The sequence below is a fragment of the Ictalurus punctatus genome, chromosome 27 (assembly GCF_001660625.3).
Source record: "Ictalurus punctatus breed USDA103 chromosome 27, Coco_2.0, whole genome shotgun sequence".
Taxonomy (NCBI): domain Eukaryota; kingdom Metazoa; phylum Chordata; class Actinopteri; order Siluriformes; family Ictaluridae; genus Ictalurus; species Ictalurus punctatus.
The window spans coordinates 18,274,637-18,297,500 of NC_030442.2; the positions used below are offsets into that span (position 1 = coordinate 18,274,637).

The following is a 22,864-nucleotide window of genomic DNA, read 5'->3' on the forward strand; positions in this document are numbered from 1 at the left end:
ATGACCTTTGCTAAATTATTTACCCAGCATTCCACTTGCTGCTGGCGATCCCGAGTGACAAAACTTCATCCAACTGCTGCGGAAAAGTTCTCACTCCAGTTAAAAAGCCCTTCGGGGAACGTGAGCGAGCAATAACGCAAGTTTTTCTGGATTCCACTCAGGATTCGACCTGGCTAATAACAATATATTCGTTTTATGAACATACGTGCCAGAGCACTCGTTCACAGTTCTACGGTTCGTGCTGATTACAATTTTTACGATTTGTGGACGACATTGAGGGCTCGCTATGGAGCACTGCAGCTATTTCTGGAATATTCCAAGCTGTTACACCTTCAGCATTTTTACACACCATTATTATTATTGTTTATGACGCCACCTTTAGAGTGGGAAGATCAGATTAAACTAGATTTACATTTACTGAAGGAAGGAAGACCTAAAGGAAAGACATGGAAAAAAGAAAGAAAGAAAGAAAGACATAAAGGAATGAAAAAGTCAAATGAAAAAGAAAGAAACACTTAACAGAAAGAAATGAAAAAGTAAGAACTGAAAGAAAGAAGGACAGTGGCAGTCAAGAAAGGAAAAAAAATCTCACAGTTTAATCTGTAATGTATTCAAAAACGAGATATTTTATCCGTGCTGGTTAGACACTGAGGCCACGCCCACACACGTGGAGATTTACTGAAAACGTAGTGAAGCTTTAGGAACACGGCCTCCCGCTATTTCAAAACTGCTTTCACTCTTTTCATGTGGAGAAAACGTATGTTTTAGAAAGCACCTGCTCGTGCCTGTGCATTATATTTGTTCAGCTAGGGCACCAGCGTGTTACTTTAAACTCTGTAATTTCATATCTGATAACATGTTTGCTGTGTGTTTTATTATCGCACCCTCATGTGGAGAATCTGCTCAGTGCTGCGCTGCTCCTGAATCCACCACTCCACCACTCCGCACCTCACCAGCAAGGCGGATTCGGGATAAAACACAGGAGAGAACACCATGTCCACGTTATTCTTCAGCTTTTAATGTTATTTTTGAGGCACTTGACATACAGTCTCCTCCAAAACTATTGGCACGACAAGTGTAGAGCACTGACTAGCGCAAAGATTTGAGATCAAGAGATGGAGACGAGATGAGCGTTTAGGATTTCAGCTTTTGTTTCCTGATATTTACATCTATACGTTTTAAACATAAAATATAGTACCTTATTTATCAGACCACCCAGTGTTTAGGAGAGGAAAATTATAGGAAGATATACTGGATGGATGGATGGATGGATTATTGTCTCGCTGCATGATGAAGTTCCTCTGATTAATCCGGACGCATTTCTCTGTAAATCTGCAGACAGAACGTTCCTGTAAACTTCTGAATTCATTCTGCTGCTCCATCATGAGTTCATCATCAATAAAGATCAGTGAGAATGTTCCAGAAGCAGCCGTGCGAGCCCAAGCCGTGACGCTACCTCCACCATGTTTCACAGATCAGCTCGTATGTTCTGGATCGTGAGCAGATCCTTTCTTTCTCCACACTTTGGACTTTCCATCACTTTGGTAGAGGTTCATCTTGTTCCAGAACTTTTGTGGATCGTCTCTGTATTTCTTTGTGAATTCCAGTCAGGTTTTCTGATTCTTAGTGCTGATGCGTGGTTTATATCTTGTGGTATGACTTCAATATTTCTGCTCTCGAAGTCTTCTTCGGTGGACTGTGAGGCCTTCACCCTGCCCTGTGGAGGATGTTGGTGATGTCACTGACTGTTGTTTTTGGGTTTTTCTTCACAGCTCTCACAATGTTTCTGTCATCAGCTGCTGTAGTTTTCCTCGGCCGACCCGTTCGGTGTCTGTTCCTCAGTACACCAGCGGTTTCATTCTTTTCCAGGACATTCCAGATTGCTGTATTGGCTTTACCCAATGTTTCTGCAATGCCTCTGATAGATTTTCTCTCTTTTCTCATCTTCAAAATGGCTCGCTTTTCTCCTACAGACAGCTCTCTGATCGTCATGTTGGTTTAGCCTTTTTTAACAACAAAGGCAGTCTTCACAGGTGAAACTGAAGACTAAAATCAAGAGTAGAGGCTCAGAGCTATTTATTGCTTAAACAATCAACCTAACAGGACAAACCTGGGGAACAAGAAACACCTGCCAGTCACATATATGCCTAAAACTGGGTGGTCTAATACAAAATGTGCTATGTCTTAAGCCGTTTAACACGTCTAGATATAAATACCAGGAAATAAAAGCTGACATTCTGAATTACACACACACACACACACACACACACACACACACACACACACACACACACCCTGTATATCCTGAACAGAATACAGCATCAACAATTATAATCTACAGACCCACAATCGCACGGCTTTGCTCCTCTTTCTGACAGCTTAAAGATGTCTTCCTGAAGCATGATCCGATGATCAATAATCAATCAGTTAGGGTCCTGTGTGTTAATGAATAGCAGGACATGAGTCATCATGGATTTACTTTCAGAGTTACGTCGTGAAAGGTGGGGGGGGTTGACAGATTTGGTCAATAATCACCTCAGAGCTGCTCGGTTTCAATAACAAACACAAATATTGATACTGAACTAAGGATGTGATGATTATCTTTTACCCGAGACGTCATGCACAGGATTGGTATTTCATGTCTAAATATGTGCTGTGATTATCCCACGCCCCTGTCGAGGACACTGTTTGTGGAAGCATCATTTTTACTCCAGAGGTAAAGTGTGTAAAGTGTGAAAAGTGTGTAGTGTGTGTCCCAGTATAACGCCAGCTGTCTGCTAAAGTGCCTTAATTTCAAACAAATCCTTCTCAGTGAAGATAAATCCAGCACAGATAAATTACACCGGCGTTGGTGTACAGAAAAGAGTCATACGATCTCAATTTAAAGAAAAACAAATAAAGATTTTAAAAAAAGGGGGATCTATCCTAACCTACAACACGGATATCCAGATTAGATGAACTCCGAGACCTCGAAGGTCTGTGGTCTTAATTCATTCTCTGAATTGAATTGCCTCTACCAGGAGGTTAAGACTTGAGCATAGATTAACATAACAGGATAACGATCCAAACGTACTTCCATGATCCACGGCTAGAGTACACAGATCATTCACCTGCATGCAGGTTTACAGGATTTTAACCAGGCTAAGAACAGGACAGAACCTGAAATCTTCTGCACGGAGAACGTAGATCGATCCAACGTTCCCTCAAAGATCTCGCAATAAACAGATATCACCAGGAAGCTGCTGTTTTCTCGATACTTTCGGAAAAAAAGTGTCTAAGTTGTCTAAAATATTAAACAACCTCAAAATATTAATATCAAGGCATGTAACATGCATTTTTAAATGAGGGGTGCCAATAATTTTTGAGTGAATTATAAGGTAAGCAACACACACACACACACACACACACACACACACACAAACACACAAACACACAAACACACAAACACACACACACAGAGTAGCATAGCTGAGGAAATGTTTTAGTGGCTCAGTGTTAATAGCTTCACTGCCATATTAGCAGACGCCAGCGTCTGAACAACTCCAAGCTAATAGAGAGAGAGAGAGAGAGAGAGTGAGTGTGTGTGTGTGTGTGTGTGTGTGTGTGTGTGTGTGTGTGTGTGTGTGTGTGTGTGTGTGTGCAGGGCTGCAGTAATTACCAAGTCTGAGACATCAGTATGGTATTTATGAATACACCACACATTAACACACACACACACACACACACACACACACACACACACACACACACACACACACTCACGGGTGGGCCATATTGCGATTAGCATTCCAGCTGCACGCTCAGTCCGTGTCCCGCTCGACCCGATAATCAAACCTGACATTAGCATTTTATTCTCGTCTTTATCTCGCTAAAGGGACTGAGGACTGAGGCGGGGGGGGGCTGCGACATTGATAATCATGACACCTCGTCGTATCGTGTGGAAAAAACACACCGCGTGGCCGCGATGGCCGGGGAAACGTCACGCAGGAGGAGAGAGAAATATGGAGCTGTGAGATTGCATCGATCGGAAAAAGGCACAATCAGCGAGCTAGTGCGTCCCTTTAGAATACGCCAGCTGCATGCACAGATCTACGAAAACAGAGTCATAAAGTCATCGGAGCGGTGAAGATACACAACGTGAGGTGTGTTTCCTTTAGCACGCGAACACACACACACACACAGCAATCCACAGCAGGACTGCGACCACCTGCATTTCCCTTCAGGTTTCCCTGTTAGCATCCAGCCCATTAGCAACACAATAAAATGAACATCAGATCGATTTTATCGACGCCGTTTTTACCTTTTATTGTAGCAGCAATTCCCAATGAGCTCATTTCCGGGAGGCGCATTTTCTCAGAATGTTCCATGCTAATGATATCTCCCGATCGCACAACTGATCCAACTGCTGTACAAAGTTCAAGAAACAGTTAAAAAGTCCTAAAACGTCCTGCTTGTGGAAAACGTCATTGATCCGAACAAAGGAGACGGATGTGCTCGTTCGGGTTTGCAGCGGAGCTACAGCGCTAATGTAGCTAACAAGTAATGGAAGCTTAGGGCTAGCAGCGTAGCATTCTGTCAGACAATGAATCGTTTCCAGCTGCTAGTGACAAAATAACGAACAGAAGAAAGAAGGAGATACAGATAGAGAGATAGAGAGAGTGTGCAAGAAGAGATAGATAGATATATAGATAGATAGATAGATAGATAGATAGATAGTTCAGACACTACACTTGAGTACATGTGTAACCTGGTTCTGAATACGAGGAACTTTCCCTATGTAAATACTGACATATCTTTAATTGTGAAGTTGTCAATGGTGATGTTTTCTGTCGTCTCAGACTGAATCAGGAGCAGGTGTCTGATCAACACTGTGTGTGTGTGTGTGTGTGTGTGTGTGTGTGTGTGTGTGAGAGAGTGTGTGTGTGTGTGTGTGTGTGTTAGCACGGAGGTCGGCCTGTTTGGACCTGATATCCATTAAGGATTCATGATTCATCTGGATCTCTTATTATAAAGTCTTGAATTTTTCATGCAATCCTTCAACAGAGAGAAAAAAAACGAATAATAGTACACATGGAATTGAAATGAAACACCATGTGGAGCTTTCGCGAGTTACAAAGTCCTTCCTTCAATTCGGACCAGGCTGCGGAAATCAGCAGGGGGTCGGTGAGCGTGCGTGTGTGTGTGTGTGTGTGTGTGTGTGTGTGTGGGGCAGAGTTTTTTCTTCACTCTCTCTTGGTGATTTTTCTCGCCTCATTCCTCGCAGGATCGTTAAACAGAAATAATTCATTTGTGATAAAGGTCGGCCGCACAGTGGAGACGTCTCCGAGTCAGACAGCTCGACTCGTCGATTCACTCGGGGGTAATTCATGCTAACGATGATGATCTCGCTCGATCCACGGCGAGACCTCACGCGCTTTTAAACCGAAATTCTGACAATAGGCGACGTCGATCATGACATCATTAAAAAGCGACACACCGTCACGACGCACCCGGATCGATAAATACACACGAACTTCATCACGGAGCTGGGAAGTTATTTATCGTGGGGCAGCCATCTTGGACAAATGTCCTGCTTAAATAATTCATTACGCATGAAGAGGAAATTATAACGTAAAGATGAATGTTTAAGGAAATCTCCATCCGGAAACAAATTCATTTATTCTGAAATAGAGAACCAGACTGTTGGAGGGTTCTGCGTAGAACCTTTTACTCTAGAGCCTCAAGGGTTCTAAAATTACTTTGGTGTGAATCCTGTTACGATGTATCTTGTCCTAGAACTGGAAATTGTTTAAAAAAAAAATGTAAGTAAATTTCCCCCCCTTAGCTATTCCTTTATTTGTATAGAGAACTTTTATAAAACATATTTATTTATTTATGTTTTTTTTTTTTTTTTATTAAAAACTTTACATGTTATTTACAGTTATTTATTTCTACAGGCTGTATAACCGCACCCTTATTTGAAGTATGTGCGGAATAGTGTGTATATGTATATGTATATATATGGATGGATGTGTGTATTTAGGTGTGCATGTATAGGTATGTATGTACATGGGTATATATGTATATATCTGTGTATGTGTGTACAGGGATGTATTATGGGTATGTATAGCATGCGTATATGTGTATTTGTAATTCTGTAGAGACATGAACGGACACTGTTTATTATTTATTTAATTTGTATTTTTTTTTTTTTAGTTATTTACTGTAATGTCTCTTTTAAATAATACATTGGGATGTTTTGCTTGGATTAAGGGATTGAGTGGCGTTGTTTGTTGGTATGAGTTATTGTGCTAACTGGGTAACTGCATGGTATTTTGTAATTGATAATATTCAGATTATTGTGTTTTTTGATTGATTGTATTGTCTATTTTTCTCTTGAGGTTTTTCTGTTTTTGCTGCTGTAATACCTTCATTTCCCCTTGGGGATTAATAAGGGAAGTCTAAGTCTAAATCCAAGTTACACCCTACACCAACAATATTGGGTTTAATTAAATCCAGTTCTGTTGCTCAGTAACTTTTACTTAATTACTTATTCAATCCTGTAATATTAATTCTTGGTTTTTAATTTTTCCCATTAAATGTCCTTTGTAGTACCACTAGGTGCCACTAGGGATGTACATACCTTAGTGAAACACCAGCAGATTTGTTATTCTGTTTACTAATGGATACGGTTATGCGGAAAACACTGCTGCAAACATTTTTGAAATGTTTCTGAAACGTTGTCACGGGGTTCGGAATAACGTCCTCGTGTTGATCTATGCAGGACGTCGTTTCGTTAGCAGGGTGAAGATATTTACGGGAGGGTAACGTTGTTTAGAGGGAGAACGATTCGTGAAAAGGTATTTGTTTGAAACGTCTGTAACAAAAAAGGATGAGAGACGCTACGAGATCGAGGCAGACGGAAAGAAAATAATAAATGAATCATAGGAGGAAATGAGGTCACGGGTTGGCGCGCATGCATTAGATATGAAATCTCTGACTGCACCATTACTTCTGGGACACTCCACATATTAATTAAAAATGAGTTTTAATCACATTGCGTTAACCAGAATCCTTTTACGAATAGTTCAAATTAAAGAAGATCTATTATTTCCGCTTCTGAGAATCGGATTCGTTGTTCATCCCTGACTGCGTGTTGAGACGAGGTCCTGTATCGCGATCCAATTCATATCACTGAGGCGAGGAAAAAAACAAAAAAACAAAAACAAACAGTCCACGAATCTGGATGAGCACGAGGAAGAGGAGCGGATATGGAAATAATAAATTGATAAATGAATACACAGTCTTGGCTGCTAGTCCAAACACCGCCTGAGAGCAGATTTTAAATGGGACATTAAGAGATAAACAAGTCAATAGCAGCACCGCCGGTTTCCCCTCTGCAGGAAGCAGCGAAATGTTTCTCCTGGGTTTGAAGCCTCGTTTTATCTGCTAGGGGGATAAAAGGTCAAATAACTTGCTCAAAAAAAAAAAAAAAAAAAAAAAAAAAAAAACGAAATTCTATTCTACACAACTACAACACACGAAGAGCAAATCGTTTCATTTCAAAATATTCACCAAAGATGAAAAGAGGTTCTTTAGCGCTGCGCTAAAGCTACATTGCTAATGTAGAGTAGCTAACAAATAATGGAGGTCTGTAGCCACCAGTTTAGCATTGTTTAACCCTGAGGCGGCGATTTTTCAGCTCGCGTCACCCAAGTTGCCTGCTTGTTACTGCTGGTTTCCATGGTTACACCGATCAGCACATCCCTGCGAGTTTTATTCCTCTTATCCCACAGCAATCTGCCAATGATTACAATTTTACATTCAGTCAATCATACTTATGCGTTTATTGTTACATGTAATGTTGTGGAACGTCCAGAAAACAAGTCTGAACAGTCGTTCCTTCACCAGCTTCTCCGTTTCCATCTCTCGCTAATCACTAACGCAGCTGGTCATGTTACCGAGATCCCGCAAAGAAGCGTAAACTCCTCTGTCCTGAAAACGTCGGGAAACTTACAGTTACAGACTGTTACGAGGCGCTGACACTGGAGACTCCTTCCGTAAGTGTTACATAAACGTATTTCTCCTCAGAGGAAACTTCACCATATCAGAGAGCCGTGAGAGAGCTGTTACTATAGAAACGGTAAGGTATTAGAACGAGCACATTAATATAATCCGGTGATTTGCCTGTGCTCTACTTTACAGAAACTTACTCAGTCGTTTTTACAGAAACTTCTGTCCAATCAGAATCCAGAATTTAACACTGCTTCTTCGATAACAAGTTTAAACCAAGTGATAATTTTTTGCTGGTTTTACATGAATTATTGAATGAACACTGTTCTTAGATTAGACATTGAGATTTAGACTTAAGTGTAAGCACTTTAGAGAGGAAGACCACACACACACACACACACACCCACACACACACACACACACACACACACTTGACTCACTGCATTGTACAATGCTGGCCGAGCTCGAATTTAATCAATGACGGACAACCTTGTCTCAGTAGCACCATACACACACACACACACTGAGGGAGGAAAAAAAAAACACTCGTCTTTTCAGACGGAGGGAGAGAGAATGTGAGAGAGAGAGAGAGACAAAGTGCAAGAGTGAGAGAGAGAAAGAGAGAGATAAAGGATTTTTTTTTTCTATTTGTTATTTATTTATTTTTATTTTTATTATACTGAGGCTGTTACTCTTAAAAGACTATATAATAATAATAATAATAATAATAATAATAATAATAATAATAATAATAATAATAATACAAACAATAATAATAGTAATAATAATAATAATAGTAATAATAATAATAATAATAATAATAATAATAATAATAATAATAATAATAATAATAAACAATAGCAATACTACTACTAATAATTTCATTTACATTTATTCACTTAGCAAACGCTTTTATCCAAAGCGACTTACAAATGAGAAAAATACAAGCAAAATAATAATAATAATAATAATAATAATAATAATAATAATAATAATAATAATAATAATAATAATAAGACAGCAATAAAAATAGCAATAGCAAATAATAATAATAAGCCTTGAAGATTTTTATTTATTTACCAGGAGCTGTCTTTGTTCAATAATATAATATAATATATTATATATATATATATATATATATATACACATACACACATATATATGGGTTCCCTTTTGAGTCTGGTTCCTCTCAAAGTTTCTGCCTCACATCGTCTCAGGGAGTTTTTCCTCACCACCATCGCCTCTGGCTGCTCATTGGGAATACATTTATAAATTTAAAATCTATATCCTGAATTATATGTTTCTGTAAAGCTGCTCTGGGACAATGTCCAGCTATTAAAAGCGCTATACAAATAAAACTGAACTGAATTGAATTGAACATAGGAGTAATGATCTCTGGGGCTTCCTTACAAGCTTTTTCTCTTGTAATGTTTGTGTACACATTACTGAGAGATGGTGTGTGACAGGAGAAGATGAAACCATGTTATTCTTCCAATTTTTGCATCAAACAGTAAATGGGAACTGACTGCAGGTAGGAACTGAAGGGGACCTGAAGAACCATCGGACCACCTGCATCGTAGGATTGATAAGAGGACTCGTTCCAACCAGGAGCTTGGATTTCTCGCTTTAACACGTCATACGCTTAGAATTGAGAAAAATCTCTATCCAAATGTCGCTTCTCTCTGAAATCCGTCTCGTGCCACACCGAAATCATGACATCGAAAATAAACGTCCGTCTGCTGCTTTGTGACTTTATAGCGTGAGCGCAGGATTAAACTGGAACGATAAATTCAGATAAGAGTTTCCAGAAGAAAAAAAAAAAAAAAAAAAAAAAGAAGAGCAGGAGATGCTAATCCGCTAATCCATACAAGTTACTGCAAAACTTCTCGGCTAGGCCGTTTCAGGTCATTCTACCTCCTGCTGATTTTCAGTTTGTCTGCATGTACGAGTGAGTAAAATGCAGAAACGAGATGCTTAGAGGAACAGTAAGAAATGGAGGATGCAGAGAAGAGAGGAAGAGAAAAGAGAGCGAAATAAAATGCCAGCGGTTATTTATTTAAACGCTGCCCTGTATACATATTTAATGAAATGCGAGACAGCAGGAACAAGGCCTTTGTGTGTAACTGCAGTCACGCCGTGACCTCAACGCTGTGTCGGAAAGCTGTTTGACTCGAGGAATATGTTCTAGGTTGAGTACAATAAAGTAAGTAAATAAATAAATAATTTAAAAAAAACAGCCACAAAACTTATTAATGGGCACAAAGCCAGAAACATGGCGCAATAGACAAGCTGTCAGCCTGGTCCAGGGAGGCGTTAATGTGATCCCACAGCTCAATTGGACTCGGAGCAGCGACCCGGCATTTATTACAGTCACAGAGAAAGCGAGAGAGCGAGAGAGAGAGAGCGAGAGAGAGAGAGAGAACGCTAACCTAGCGGTTAAAGCCTTCTGTGAGTGATCTACAGCTCCTGGCTAAAATAACACCCTGAATCGGGCACAATAAAAGCTCAAAAGAGGAGTAAATCAGACCATGAGCCTCACAGAAACTGCCTCAAGATGGAGGTTTAAACATCTAGACGTTTAAACATGTTCATTTCTGCCGCTCTGGTGCTAATCCTGCCGTGATAGCATGAAAGAAGAACGCGTCATAAATTGTTATATTCAAGCTATCAAATGCTTGAGTGCCTTCAAATCTACTTCAGCTTCAGATGGGTGTTAAAGATGGCACTGTTTGTGTCTGCTTTGCAACTAGCCTGCTAAATCATTGGCTAATATGTTCCCTAGCATCCACACATCAACATAAATTCATACATAGTCGTGCTAAGAGACCACTGAGCTCCATTAAATCCACTCTACAGCTTCAAAGGAAGGCTTGATTTCAGTCATAAGTTGGATTTGTGGTCACAGATGAATGCTAAAATGACAGCAATCATCTCTGGTTAGCAACAAGCCTGCTAATTCAGCTGCCAATACTCTCATTAGTGTCCCATCATCAACATTTCAGTTACATCAAGCTGCAGAAGAATAAATATTGATCAAAATAAAGAGGTTCATGCTAACACAGGGTCGTTTTATTTACCCCTTTAGGGGTTTTTTTTTTATTTATTTTGATATCACTGAAACGTCAGAAAAGTGTTTACAGATGGATGCTAAAAATTACCGTCTATGTCTCTCATTAGCAGGTAGGCTTGTTCATTCTTCTGCTAATATCTTCCTTAGCATCCAAACTTTAAAATAAGTTGATATAGTCATGCTAATTGACACTCAAGCTCCTTCAGATCTATTTCAGCTTAAACCAAAGCATGACTCAGTCAAGAGTTTGATTAGCGGTACCAGATGTACACTAAAGATCACCATCTTTGTGTCGTGTTAGCAACTATCCTTTTATTTCCCCTGATAATACCATAATTAGCCTCCAATCTTCACAGCAAGCTGCTAATTCTCTCATGATGACATTTAAAGACTGCATATTGTTTAAAATAAACTTATTCATGCTAACAGGAAGTCTTCAGGTTCAAACGAATAAAAATTGCAATCATGGGATAGATTAGTGGTCACTTAATGTCTCTGGTTATCAACTAGCCTGCTAATTCTGCTAATACCCAATTTAGCATCTTCAACATTCCATGAAAAACAGTTGTTAAAGCACAGATTGAATTCGTGGTCACAGATGGATGCTAAAAATGACCATCTTTATCGCAGGTTAGCAACTAGGCTCCTAGTCCTTTGCTAACACCCTGATTAGCATCCAGTCTTTGACATTTCCTTCACATCAAGCTGCAAATGTATAAACATTTGTCCACAGTTGGATTAGCACTCACAGATGGATGCTGAAGATGAAGATTGTCTTTGTGTTTGTTGGCAACTAGCCTGCTAATTCCTCTGCTAGGACATTCTTTAACATGCAAACTTTAACATTTTAGCCAAATCTGACAAGATGATCTAAAAATACTTACTGTGACTCGTACACTTTTATAGCCATACGATCAGACGCCAGAGCTATCTCAGATCTACTTCATTTCAATCAGGGGTTGAATTAGCACTCACAGATGGATATTAATGATGACTTTCTTTGTTGCTGATTAGCAACTAGTCAGCTAATTCCTCAGCTAACACCATCATTAGCATCTAATCTTTAAAGTTTTAGCACCAATCTGCTAATCACGCTAACAGCCATTGGGTTTTCAATCAAAAGCACGATATGTTAAAAATAAGGCAAATAACGTGTTTGCTAATACCCTCCTTAGCAACCTAGGTTTGATATTTGAACAATTCTTTATCTGGCTTTATATATAATAATGTTATATTGACCACAGCATAAATTAGTGCTCAAAACTACATGCTAATAGATGTTAGATGTTATGCCAGTGTACTACCTAGGTGCTGTAAGCAATGTGGTTACTCTAGTTAAGCTTTTATACTGTAATATTTAGTTTTGTAGAAGAGTGATAGCTAGCTACTTATCTATTTAAGCACAGCTACTTCTCAGTGTAAATCTAGCATGCAAGCTACATGCGGGCTAGCTGGTTTTGTTTAGCAAATGTTCTCCAAAGACGACCATACCTGCTAGAAAGAAAAAAAAATGAAAGTCTATTTGGAAAATCTCTAAAAGTGTTTATCACACTGGCTTAATCGTTTCCATCAACGTTTCCATCAGAGATTCTCTGATTACTAATAAATAGCAGCAGAACCCAACAGAGTCATGTTTCATGGATAGATGATCAACATCTGAAACAAAAAAAAAAAGAGAAGAAATTGATAAGGAATCATTAAATCAGGAAATTCCATTAAACTGTCATTACAGACCACCAGAAACACATTAAAATCCATTTGGATCCACTAATGGTTTGTAAGCCAGCTTCAGTCAAGGCTTCGTAATGAAGAGTTTCACAATTTTAATAATTGAATAGTATTTTCTAAATTTTTCATTTCAGTCTTGTATGTAAGAATGACAGATAAAGTGTCATCTGCGTCGAAAACCTTCAGGTGATTCTGATTGAAAATTCTATTTAAATTCAATAGCACTGACTTCTCCACTTGTGTTGGCCTCCATACAAATCAAACCCCACCACGTCTCCACCTCCACCCCCAGCAGAGCGCCTCCCTGTGGGCCAGTTCTCACCAACACATCAACCGGCGCTCTTTAATAAGTGTTGGAGATTCTCGTTAGAGGTGGGAGATCGACGAGTCGAGAGACGGTTCGAGTGTAAACAACAAAAAGTCAGTCTGGGGGGGTTGGTCTTTCGCTAGCATGAAAATATTTCACTGGAGAAGAAAAATCCTCAACAGCAAGTGAAATCCAGAGCTGTGATTCTCAGGAGAAGATCAGTGGTGAGGTGATAGATTATTGATGCGTTGCATGAGGTAAAGCAGCTCGGAGCAAAGTTCAGCTTTCAGCGTTCGGGAGGAACAACAACAAAAAAATATATATATATATATATATATATATATATATATATATATATAAATGAAAGAGAGAAACAAGTAGAGCATCCAACATTCATAACTTAACAGGACTAAATAAAACAGTCTCTCAAATCGCTGTGTGTGATATTGCCTGAGCTGAAATAAGGAGGGGAAAAAAAAGATGTTAGAAGACTAGGACAGGATATCGGCACAATGTGTAGTTCTGTTTTTTGAAAGAACTTTTCTATTTGTGTGTGTGTGTGTGTGTGTGTTTGTATTTTAAAAACCAAAAAAAAAAAAAAACAACAAAACTCCAACAGTCGGTACGTTTACATGGACAACGATAATCCGATATGAACCCGATTAAGTCGATACTCTGATTAAGAAACCGGCATGTAAACAGAGATTATTGATGACCTTAATCTGACTAAAGTCATACTCGAAGTAAATGCGAATGGAATTAAGGTGTGTGGGAGTTTTCACAGCATTTTGCGACAGCACACGTACACACACGGCAGCGCTCAACCGTTTAAAGGCAAAGAGAGCACCTGCTATATAGTAGGAGAAAAACACGCCTTTATATATACTATATAGACGGGATAAAAAAAACCCAGAACTGTACATTGTACCATAACGGAGACCAACTGTACGTCGATACGTGAAATTCTGGCGGGAACGTCGGACGGCGTGGTGCGGGGCGTGGCGTAATGACGCGTGGCGTTAATCGATCTATCTTCTATAACACGTAAAACAGGAACATGAAGGGAGTATTCTAAAAGCGACTCATGTAAACACCTTAATCAGAATACTGTCTTATTCAGAATAAGGTCAATAATCAGATTACTGCTGTCCGTGGAAACGTAGTCAGGGTTTCAGCGGTGCTGTAAGCGCAACAGAGCAAAACGGACACGTCGCTACTGGTTACGAAGAAAAAGATGGAGAACTGGAATATTCTTGTATCTTTAACATCAGCCTGACTGTCTCCTTTTAGCTATAGGATACCAGAGAAATCAGCTTCGATCTGCAACTCCTGCTTGCTCTATCCTTCGCATGACAAAGCGAGCGAAATGCTGCAAACGCACTCAGCGCAGCTCTAATGCAGGCAAACATTAGATTTATATCCTGTTTCTGCAGAACTCCATGAAACTAATCCACTCAGGCTTTCATTACCAAATGACAGAACACTGCTAATTAATATTTGATAGGAAAGTAATCCATATTTAATACGGCGATGTAATTAATAATAACATAATGAATATTTCAAGGTTAAGTTGTGCGATTGAATTGAGAATAGAAGGAGGATGTCACGGAGCTTGTTGGGAGGGTGCGGTGTTGTGGTTGCAGATTCGGACCTGATCACGATCGCAACTTTTCTGCAGAACATCCGACTAAACACGTCTGTCAACACTGCTGTAGAGATCAGATCTGATTTATTTTAAAGCTTTGGTCAGATTATTTCCATGATTCATTTCGGGGAACTTTCTCTAGCGTCTCTGCTGAATTTCTTATCAGCTGCAAGCAAGACGGAATTTCTGAATTTGTTGTCCTTTTCTTTTGTTTATGCCTTAATGACCGTGATTGAAACGGAGTCTAGCTAGCATTTTTTTTTTAATACTCACCTGCAACTCATTGTTTATACAATTTACACAGAAGCATTATATTCTGCTAGGCTAATTTGTGGACAAATCTCATGGCACGTTTTTGGAAATGCTGGCGAAGGAGTTTCTCCTTCCTTATTCCACAGTGCTGTAGAGTTCCGGACTCAGCGGCTCTGACAGTAGCGCAGCTGCAAATCACAGATTTTATTATATTTAATGCGCTCGTTCTAATACGTTATCGTTTCTATAGTAACAGCTCGTTCACAGCGGACTCTTCACATAAACAGATTAAAAACATGTTTAATCGTTGATATGGTGACGCTTTCAGTGACAAAACGTTCATTTCCCTTTTATGGAAGGAGTCTCCAGTGTCGGCGTCTTGTAACGGTCAGAGATAATGGTAATATTTGACATTTTCTGACAGAGAGCACTGCTCTCTCACATCTCCAGGGTCACGAGTTCGAGCCTGTAGAGTTTCTCTTCATGTCCTCCACGTGGGTTTCTTCCAGGTTCTCTGGTTTCCTCCCACCTTTCAAAAACATGTCCGTATATGGACTGGCTAAGATAAAGTACCACTAGGTATGTATGTGTGTGTACATCTTGCCCAGAAATGGACTGCCATCGAATTCCTGCATCAAACCCAGTGTTCCTGGGATAGACTCCGGATCCACCATGACCCTGACCAGGATAAAGTGGTAGGTGAATGAGTGAATGCTCCTGTAATACAAGTAAAAACAAGAACCAACTCGTTCCATGGACAACGTTAAATATAACTATAATCGGATTAAAAAAAAAAAAATATATATATATATATATATATATATATATATTAAATGATATTTTATTTATACAGCACCTTTAACAATGGACATTATCACAAAGCAGCTTTCCATAAATCCAAATACAAAATTTCTTCTTCTTCTTCATTTCTTCTTCTTATTCTTCTTCTTCATTTCTTCTTCTTCTTCTTCTTCTTCTTATTATTATTATAAATGTACATTTTAAAAACAGTATGATGATGATGTTCTTTCAAACCATTAACCATAAATTGGTTAATCTCTGTGCTGTAAGATGAATAAAACACTTCAGGAACACTTCCGGTGCTAACAGTACCTCCGGTTGATTTTTTTTTATTTTTTTTTTTTATTTATTTTTTATCCCATAACAGCATTACACTGAGTGTTTTATTCTTTACATAAATGAGTTTTGTATTACAGCAATTGTTTATCTTATAAAACAAAGTTTTGGAGAGGCTTTGACTCGGAGCTCGCTCTTGGTTCTTTCATCAGCGCAGACACGAGACACATTCATCAGGCGGTGAGTTCTCGAGCTAACACGATTTCTCCACCTGAAAAGACTATCACGCCTTAGTTTCAGGGAAAAGAAAAGGGACAAAAATCTATAGTGTAGCTCGCGCTATTATAAGCCAAGCACATTATCCATCTTGTGTTGTCGGGCAGCTTGTTGGAGGCACCGAAGGAAAACGTTGTTTAAAGACACATCCATTTTCTTTGCTGAATAAATAATCAAAGTCGCTTTCTCTTGTTGAAACCGACAGGCAGTGAGATCCCACGACATCGCCCCGGCCTCCTGAATATTAATAGCTTGTTATCAATGCTCTCTGTGATAAATACGTGAAATTCCCATCGGAGATAATAGCGTAAGAAGCTCCTCTTTTGTGTACAGTGCATCTGCACAGAGACGACAAGAACACAGTCCACAATTATCCATTCTGATCCTGCATTACGCCAAATTACAGCCAGAAGAGGAGGAAATAAAAGAGTGTGAGCAAAACAATCTCGCTGACATTTCCCTTTTCGCGTAATCAAACCCAAACAGACCTGTGTTTACTGCGTCTTTGTTGTGTGGAGATAATGATTTGCTCCGCCCCCTTTCACTTCACCGTTGATTATTTATTCCGGAATAAAGCTGTCACTCTGTAATCTGCCATCATTACAGCATGTAAACGACGCTGACGGAGGGGACAAAGACGACGGGAATATAAAGTCACGCCATCTTTTCCCTGATGTTTACATCTTTCACAATTTCAAAACAAAACAAAACAAAACGTCTTTCCGTCGCCTTCCGTCTAAATGCGTTACTATGTGTTATGCAAATCAGCAGTTTCCTTTAAAAATACATTTGACTTTAACACATACTGTTTAATGTGAAATTCAACTTTAAGCCCAGAATGAGGGATTAACTAGCGTCTATACTAAGATCGCAAGCAAAAACAAGGGTTATTTATTTATTTATTTATTTATTTTTGCGTAATTGTTCTCGTTAATAATTGCAGCTGAAACTTGCTAAAATATAATGTGGGGGAGAAAATAAATAAATAAATAAATAAATAAATAAATAAATAAATAAATGTACACGTTCTTTAAATGCTGTCAGAAGAATAAATGTGAGGTAAATATTGAAATCCATAACTAACTGTACTGCAGTGATAATAAATGTTTTGTATTTTGAATTAACTTTAAAAAACTGTACCGTAATAGAGTATATTAAATTATTGTTTTCATTTTATTACCTGCCCTTCGGTCGTACTAATTAACACACACTCTCTGTTCCTGAAGTCACTTTTAGGTTGCAGTAAGTCACACTGCAGCTGTTAAGAATTGTTTTCCACTGACTCCGCCCTCTATTTCAAGTAGAAACACCTATATTTGCATATTCATTAAGGCAAACACGAAATATCGACTCACTGAATAATGAAATGTGAACGTTGTCAAGTTTTATACATGTTTTTCATCAGGGCCTGTGTGTTTACACCACACAGTCTGCACAAGGTGAAAATATTGTCACCTGTATTTTTATTTAAATATTCAAATTTTTAATTCCATTTTCAATTGTTATTTTAATCCGTTTTATTTCATGACGTTATTTCATTGTAACTTTATTTTATTGTCATCGTCAATCTTTGACATTTGTTTTACTTCATGTGTTTACAGTAATATGTTCCTGCTGCTGATATTATTTAGCACATTTTATATAAATAAAACGTTTGATTTGCATAAACCAAATGCTAATTATCTTCCCGTTCACTATGCATGCTCACTACACAGGGTCCAGGACAGGGGCTTTTCACCCTCGCTTTGAGATTCGACCGCAGAAAACAGAAACTCCAATACAATCTTATAACAGTGTGTGAATATCTGGAAGACAACATGCATGGAAACATTATTCCTCCATTTTTAAATGATTTATATTTAATTCAAGATTGCATAATCGAATAATGTGCCATAAAGGACAAAATCTCTTTTCCTACATCACACATGACTCGTTTAGGCAAAATGCTCAGTCCCCTCAAGCTTTATTAACAAGTTTATTAACACTAAATAAATCCTAGAATCTTAAACATCCAGATATGTAAAAAAATCGTGTTTCATTTATTTATTTTTTAAATAGTATTTGAATATGTAAATGAGTTCTGATAGGCCTTTTTAGCCAGCCGTGTTAAAACGTCTCAGAAATCAGCAGCATTGATGACACTGATGAAACTCGAAATCAACCTCATATTGTACATGATGATCAGAGCAAAGAGAGAGGCTGGGTCATGTGACCCTAATTAATATTCATGACATCATTACATCATCAGGGTTATAAATTAAAATGAATATTTTTGAATATGTGCTGCAGCGATTTTCCCGTGTGATGGGGTTTTTCACGTGTGTTTTCAGTGCTGTGCGTGAACACTGTGTGTGTGTTCGACCAGGCTTACACACACACACACACACACACACACACACACACACAATGCTGCGTTGCACTTTCATTGATTCCAACTGAGAAGGTGAAGACAGAATGGTATCTCTATATCTCCCCTCTATTCTGTTCCTTTTTGTCTCAGTCTTTCTTTTTTTTTGTCTCTCTGTCTTCCCCTCTCTCCCCCTCTCTCTGTCTACCATTCTGTTTCTTCTTGTCATTTTTTTCCATCTTTTTTCTGCTCTCTGCTCCTCTATTTATCCCTCAGCCGTCATTCTGCCTTTCTATCTCTCTTTTCTCTCTCTCTCTCTTTTCCGTCGGTGCCATCCCCGATTCCACATTTATACTAACTGTTCTCTCTGACAGGCAGTTGGTGCTGAAGGGAAGCTCTCTCTCTCTCTCTCTCTCTCTCTCTCTCTCTCTCACACACACACACACTCTCTCTCTCTCTCTGTCTCTCTTTCTCTCTCTTTCCCTTACACACACACTCACACTGACAGAACAGCAGGTCTGTGCATAATTAAACCTCAGCAAAGCTAAAGGACAGAGCGGGTGTAATCTCGGCCAGAGGATCCTCCATAATAAACACACAGCCACCGGCCTGGAGGAAGTACAGTGGATAAATAAATAAATAAATAAAATAACATGCTGATTCACAAGAGCTATTTGGAACACACACACAGGCTTGCATTACTATTTTTATAGAGTATTGACATTGGGCTTCATATGACCACCTACAAATTCTGTGTGTTTATTAAATTCTAAAACGAAACCTCGATTTGATCCTCAGTGATGCTAAAATTAATCTCAGTAAAATAAACCATAACTTTAACCTAATTAACACACACTGGAACTTTAACCTCAGTTACTGAGCACTAACTTAAACCTCAGAGAACCTGAGCAGACCCTCGCTGACGCTAACTTCAATTACACTCGGTTTAGCTTCAGTAACTCGAATAATAACCTTTTTAACCTGGTTAGTGCCAACACTAACCTCAGTGATGCTAACCTTAACCTCAAGACCTGTAACCTTAACCTCAATGACATTAACTTAGACCTCAGTGATACTAACTTTCAAGCTTATTGACACTAACTTTAACCTCAACAACACTCAATTCTACCCTCAACTATGACTTTATACTCTACTACTTTTTATACCTATTACTTTATACTTATTCTAATCTTTTTTTTTTTTTTTACCTCAATATCACTCATTCTAAACTCACTAACACTAACTTTAACTTTCACCTCTGTAAGACTTCACCCAAGTAACACAAATTCTAACCTAAATCAACCTTTAACCTTTAACCTTTAACCTAGCCGTTAAATCACAGTGTAAGATGCACTTCTCATCTCAGGGTCCAGCGTTGTATCCCTGCAAGGTCACAATCATTTCCTCTCACTATCATCACAAGGACAAAATTTAAGCCCATCCCAACACACACACACACACACACACACACACACACACACACACACACACACACAAAACTTGATTCATTTTTTTAATTAGTGAGAAGGAGAGCATGAGGAAATTCTGTGTGCAAATCTTATGCGATGAAAAGAGATAGCAGACATTGGGAAAGTGAGACTGAGAGAGAGAGAGGGAGAGAGAGAGAGATCATGGAGGAGAATAAAGGCTTTCAATCTCCTCTGCCATGCCAGGACTTCCTATCTCACTGCGATGTGTCACTTATCTGCTCTCTGCAAGAAACCTTCTTCACCAGCACTTAACCTTGCAAAATAAATAAATAAGACACCACTGATATAAAATGGCACGCAATCCACTGCAGCTCACCAAGAATCCAAATCCCTCAATTATTCAGCCTTAGAACGAGCACATTTTCTGGCACAAAACAGTCATGACACTAACAGAGTCAGAGAAAGAAATATTCATCGCGTATCGAGCTTTCTGTGGGCTTTTTCCATCACAGTCACACAGAGAGCGACACATTAGGACATCAGAATTAGCCATAAAAGCATCTGCTTAATTCACCTCGGAGATCGAGCGTGCTTATTGCATTTGTTTATTTATTTCTGCTGATCAAAAGAAGCAGCGATCCGTTTAAAAAGGCCTTTTAATTGCTGCTCGTGAAAAATTGATATGCCGCCTAAGGACGTTTTATTGTGTCCCTGTGATGTTGGGAAAAAAGCATAAGTGTAAAGCTTGTATTTACTTCACATGCTCGTGTGGCATTAAAGGCTGAGAGAGAGAGGGAGAGAGGGAGAGAGAGAGAGAGAGAGAGAGAGTAATTAGCTGATCCTCTGCCAAACTCCGGGCTTGGAGAGCGTTTTCCACCTCGCTGAGGTTGAGGACGGAACCTCAATCAGCACTCCGGCCCCGAAGTGCACTAAGCTAAACGATCCACTGGCGGAACGCAATATGTCACCGTCCAAACTCCGTCTGATGGATTTGCAACACTAATACCGCCGCGTGTTTATAGATTTGATCGTAGAATTTGTAGAATTCTTCTTGCACCACTTGGTGAATAAACCTACAGCTAGTGCAGGGAGGGTGTGGTCAGTGGTCATATACTGTAGGACTAGAGGTCAGTAGTGGTCACTCGGGGTTAGCGCTCGTAGCCTGAGCGGCTCTCGCTTGCTACGTTCTTATAAAAAGGGGTTCTTCAAAAGGTTCTTGGTTTAGTTATGGGTTCTTTGCTTGCTACAGAAGTTCCAGTTTCAAAGATTTGATAATAAGGAAGCATCTTCTTCCAAAATGTTCCACATAGAACGCTTAAGGGTTCTGCCAGAGGGACAATCAAAGAACCTCTCAGGTTTCTTATTTTAATCTTGTTAAATAAAATGTAAAAAAAATAAATAAATAAAATCTCTGCTGAACCTGTAAACCTGTACAGCTCAATAATGTGAACGTCAACGTATTTATTGAGGAAAACAAAAGGGGGAGAAAGTAAAGAAAAGGTATGACAAAAAAAAAAAAAATGAAAGGGAGAAAAGAAACAATAAAGGAGAGGGGGATATATAAAAGAGGAATGACAAAGGAAAGGAAAGGAAAGGAAAGGAAGTGAAAAAGGAAAAATAATGAAAGCAAGAAAAAGAGCAAAAGAAAGAGATCAAATTAAAGAAAAAAAAGAAAGAAAATGAATGAAAATAAAAGACAGGAAAAAAGTGAGAAAAATATGAGCAGAAATAAAAAAGAAAGAGAAAACTGAAGGAAAACGGAAGGGAACAAGTATAAGAGGAAAGGTACGGAATGAAAAAGGAAAAGGAAGAGGAAAAAATGAGAGGAAAAGGAAGGAGCAGTATTAAAAAAAAATAAGGAAAACAGAAAACAGAAGGAAAGAAAAAACAGGACAGAACCTCAGGGGGGAAAGGAAGGGAAAAAAAAGTCTTATATCAAGTGATTTTGGTGTCTGACCTTCACTGCGATCTCACAACAAACACAGCGTTATCGGTTGCTCTCCTCTCCAAAACCTGTGCTTGCTAAGGCTAAAATTCCATCCACACGTCTCCGTATTTTTCTTCCCAATAACAATCTCCGAAATGAAATCACGGCATCTAAAGAGCACGGACCGTCCACGCCGTCATCTCTTTCCATCCACCTTTATTACATGTATTGTGCTTCCACAGGCGAGCGAGGGGTGGAAAGGATGCTTGCTGAGAAAATCTAACACACGGCCTGTGATCCACACCACTCCAACATGCTCTGCTTTAACACACAGGTTCGGCTCAGCTCTGGGGTTCCTGAATGATTCAGAGCTCCCCCTTATGGTGTCCCTGAATCAAAACTTTCACCTGCATGCACTTCCACACCATGATGTGGACCAAAGATCCTGAAGACCCAAAGGAGAAGCTTCTAAACCATCCATCAATAATCTAGATCATCCATACCCAGCCCCAGGGGTGCTCCTGACTCCAGACACCATCATGTCACATCAAATTATGTCCAAATTCCTGCCAAATTTCTATTCAATATCCATCGACTGATGTGCAGTCTGAATCTTAACTTCCTCCTCCAATTTCGTATCTACACCAAAACATGCGAGGACTTTTAGAACGTTTGCCCGAATGCACATTTGGTGAAAGTGTCAATAAACCATCTTGAATCTTGAATCTAACTCCTTTAAACTCTAATCTGTGGTTGGAGAATTCCAAGCCAGCTTTTTTTCCACTTCATTCCCAAGTACCCCGACCGGACAAA

General features: G+C 39.1%; 1 protein-coding gene across 1 annotated transcript in view; it reads right to left on the reverse strand.

The window, feature by feature from the left end:
• Positions 1 to 22,864, reverse strand: part of cdh8 (cadherin 8) — a 140,967-nt gene that overhangs the window by 115,639 nt on the left and 2,464 nt on the right. The gene's annotated exons all lie outside the window — the stretch shown is intronic.